The sequence below is a fragment of the Arvicola amphibius genome, chromosome 2 (genome assembly GCF_903992535.2).
Source record: "Arvicola amphibius chromosome 2, mArvAmp1.2, whole genome shotgun sequence".
NCBI lineage: Eukaryota > Metazoa > Chordata > Mammalia > Rodentia > Cricetidae > Arvicola > Arvicola amphibius.
The window spans coordinates 61,140,308-61,144,852 of record NC_052048.2 but is presented as its reverse complement, the minus strand read 5'-3'; positions in this window follow the sequence as shown (position 1 = coordinate 61,144,852).

Below are 4,545 nucleotides of genomic sequence, written 5' to 3'. Positions count from 1 at the left end.
TGACCTGGCGGGACGCGGCTGTGCTGGGTGACCCTGGGTAGCCTGTGTCCTGGCGGGACGTGGCTGTGGTGGGTAGTCTGTGTCCTGGCGGGACGTGGCTGTGGTGGGTAGCCTGCATCCTGATGGGACATGGCTGTGGTGGGTGACCCTGGCTCCACAGTTACCTCCAGCTCTGAGCTTCTTTTCCTGGGTTTTCAGTAAGCCTGACCCTGAGGAACCCCACTCTTATGGGCGCTGCTTGTCACAGAGTGGGTGCTGGTTTTGATCTCTCCTAGAGGGACAGGTCAAGTTGTCCTACTTGTGAAAGAACTCACGTCCTTGGCCAATTTTTCCAAAGGAAAAATACCAGGAAACTCCCTTATTTCAGGTTCTTTTAAGAAACCCTGAAGAGCTTTTTAGATTTTTGGGTAGTTTTTAAGAATAAGAAGTTAAAGGTCAAACTTGGTATGGTGTTGAACACCTGTCAATCTCAATCTCAGTGGCTTGGGAGCTTTGGCCAACCTGAGCCACAACCTCACACAGAGTGAAGCCTGTTTGAAAAAAAAAAGAGCTGGAGATACACCTTGCAGACGGAATGCCTGCCTAGTCTATGTGGACTGAGTTGCACCCCTAGGGTTACAGGAGAAGGGAAGGAAAGGGAGACAGGGAGAAAAGACCTCATTTTCTTTACTCCTAACCGTGAACAGGGCAGCCTGGTGAGCAAGGGCACTGCTAGAGCAGCTCTGGGTCAGGCTCGGGAAGAGCGTGGCCTGAGGGCCTCAGGTGACCGCTCACTAGTGTGCCTTCAGCTTGTGATGGAACCTGGCCCAGGTCTGTGGTGTTTATGTGACAAAGGTAAATTACCAAAGGTGTCACCCTTACAAAACACTTTCTGTCTGCAGGGTCGCAGAGACAGTTTAGCAGATCAAGTTGCTTGCTGCCAAATCTGATGACCTGAGTTTGAATCCCAAGGCCCCCATGATGGAAGGACAGACAACTCCTGAAGGTCCTCCAACCTTCGTGTGCATGCTGTGGCATGCGTGTGCACACAGACACACACACAACAAATAAAGGAATTTTTCTGCTTATTTGAAACAAGTTCTCGCTATGAAGTTCCGCTGTCCTGGAACTATGTAGACCAGGCTGGCCTAGAACTCTCAGAGATCCTCCTGCTTCCCAAGCGCTGGGATCAAAGGTGTGTGCTACCACATCTGGCAAGAAATGTGCTTTTTTCTTTTTAAAAAAGATGATGCTGTAAACCAGATGCTGTCATTCTCCTGCGGAGGTTCTTCCCGTGGTCCTCCACTGCATCCAGCCCAGGTTTTTTCCCAGTCAGTCTCCTGCCTCAGCAGGCACCCACTCCCTCCAAGCTGGCTCTCATGACCCAGGTGCTTTCCTATTCTTGGCTGTGTGGCCCAGCAGAGTTCCTGGCTCACCAGATGCTAACAAAGAGTATGGCAAGGAATGCCAGGTGGGCGGGGACATGGGTGCCAAGCACCAAAAGTACGATGGAATCTAATCGACTCACTGAACTGGGTGTGGGGGTGTCTGCCTGTCACTCCAGCACCTAGGAGGTTGAGGCAGGAGGATCAGGAATCCAAGGCCATTCTTCTTTTTCTTTTTCAAATTAATTATTTGAATATGTATGGGTGTTTTGTCTGCATATATGTCTGTATATCACACACATGCCTGTGTCCACTGTGACCAGAAAAAATAGATACTGGATGCTCTGAGGCTGGAGTTACAGACGGTTGTTGAGCCGCCACGCTGGATGCTGGGAGCTACACCTGAGTCCTCTGGAGGAGCGCCAGTGCTCCTGACCATCACCCCAGCTCTGCTCTTAACTGCTTAGCAAATCTAAGGGCAGCTTGGGATATATATGAGACTCCATCTCAAAACAACAGAGGAGGGAGAGGAGAGGGGAGGGGAGGTAGGGAAGGAGTAGGGGGAGGGAGAGAGATGCAGAAAAACAGAAAAACTGGAAGAAGCCGAACACCCAACTGAATGGCCGTACTTTCAAGGTCATCATTAAAGAAGCCCAGAGTAGACTTGCCGTAAAATGAAAAGAAACAGAGATGGAGGAGGGTCTTCTATCTGTTGATCATTGGTTAATTAATAAAGAAAACTGCTTGGCCTGATAGGTCAGAACATAGGTAGGCAGAGTAGATAGAACAGAATGCTGGGTAGAAGGCAGTGGGGCAACCGCCATGAGGCAGTCGCCATGACTCTCCTCTTCGAGACAGACGCAGGTTAGGATCTTTCCTGGTAAGCCACCACCTCATGGTGCTACACAGATTACTAAATATGGGTTAAAGGAAGATGTGAGAATTAGCCAATAAGAGGCTGAAACTAATGGGCCAGGCAGTGTTTAAATGAATACAGTTTGTGTGTTGTTATTTCGGGGCATAAGCTAGCCAGGCAGCCAGGAGCCGGGTGGCAGAAACGCAGCCCGCCATTCCTTCAACAAAACAGGAAATTTGTTCAATACACCTCTCCTCATGGAGCTTGAGAGGTGGGACACGGGAAGACCAATGTTTCTTTAATAATGAAATAATTTATTTGTTAATGGACGGACACATTAAGTTTACACACAGCAAGGAGTCTCTAAATCATGATGGGTTCTAAAGACACAAGTGCTGACTGCAGCCCCCCACCCCCCAAAAGCACCTTTCTCCACAGCCTCGACACAGGTTTACACTGGCACCATATTTACAGAAGGAAGCATCTGGAAACACATTTCCCACTCTTCACCTACACTCTCCCGTGGTGGTCCCCCCAGACCATGCAGCCACATACCAGGAGCGCCAAGTCGGGGGACAGTGGTAGAGGCAAGCTTGGTTTTTAGATCAAAGCTAAAATGAAGGATGCCCGCTTGACCCACTGCCCCTCCCAGACAGAGTAAGAACTCAAAGTAAGAAATCCAGACACAGCTTAGGACAGAGCGCCTTCCTAATTCTCACTGTGTGATTTTGAGACAGCATACACACTCAGTTTCCTTGGCCATCCACGATCCGAATGTAATGGTGCCGATCGATCGGTTCTTCTTTCAGAAGACCACAGTAAAAGAAAATTATCAGAAGTATTGATGAATCACATTTCACACCACCTCAACCCAGGATCTCTGAAAACAAAACATGCTGCAGACCGCTCTGGGCACACCGAACAAGAGAAGCCAGCACACAGTCAAAGGTGCGGGACTGTCTTCTCCCAGAAAGCACTAAGCCAGGAGTGGCAGCTACTGGAAACAATAGAAAACACACAGGGAGGGTAAAGTAGGAAGACAAAACGATGTAGCTACCTCAGTAAAGAAACAGAAAACATGATTTCGGTGATAGGTTACAAAGCACAATAAAAGTGGTATTCCTGCCAACACAGCATGGTATAAAACCTCAATGTGTCTATATACGCTCTTCAAAAAATAAGTTCTCTCTTGAAGGGACAGGGAAGAAGGCAAGAGGGGAAAAGTCCACAAAACTCATCGTCAAGTCCCCAAGATATTGCTAGAAGGTTTTGAGTATCATATGCCATCTTCTGTGTTCTCAGACCCCAAATGCCCTTGGCCACATCAAAGATGGGGAGAAAGGCCACAGGAAACCCAGGGGAACCTTGGCTTCTGCTGAACACAGCAGCAGGGAGATGAAAAACCACTACTTTAAAACCAAACAATAAAACTATTGCAGCAGCCACTGCAGCGTTGGGCCTGCTCAACTCACTCGTAGCTGCTGGAGTCATATTCCAGCCTTGGGTCAAGGGGGAGCAACCAGGTCCTGCTGAGACCCCATAGCCTTGCTAAGGTAGTGGCAGGTCTCCAAGGACAGAGGCAGCTGCCAGCTGCTACCGAATTCAAGATACCTGGTCAGCGAAAGAAAACCCAAATCAAAACGTGCTGGGTGCTAGGCATGCACCCAAAGCCAGTCCGGTGTTTTCCAGGGTGATGCAAATGTTTCCTTGTGTCATGGAAGTAAGTCGACGGTGAGTCCAAAGTTTTCCCACTTGCATTGTGACCGTGTCGGTGAGTGCAGCTTAGATTTTAGTTTCAAAAGGAACTTTCACATAAAAATAAGCACATGCCTTCATGACACATTTCTGTTCATGTATGATGTCAAAGTCTTAACAGCTGGGGTTCACACCTTTGCCCCCTGCACCACCAATCTTAACAGAAAGGTTTCTCCTTTTGCTTACGGAACAAAAGCCGTCCTCCAGACTAGCTCTCGGCAGCCGTGCTGGTGATAGTGAAGGAGAGACTGGGGTGGGAATTAGCTGCCCTGGGCTAAGCCTGCCGGCCCCCAAAGCTTCAGTTTTGGTCAGAGAAAAACCTGCCTGCCACTCTGATTCAGTCTACCTCAAAGCTCCAAAGCCAGGCCTGACCTTGGCAGTCAGTCTGTCACAAGTACTTTAAAATACAGAGATCTAGAGATCTACAACACATATGTGCAAGGACCAGACAAACAGGGCAGAGGTCAAATAATTACTGCTTTATGTTAGGACAGTACACGTCATATTTCAACCAAAAGACCAAAAAAAAAAAAAAAAAAAAAAAAAAAAGAAAAAAGAAAAGCAGTTTAA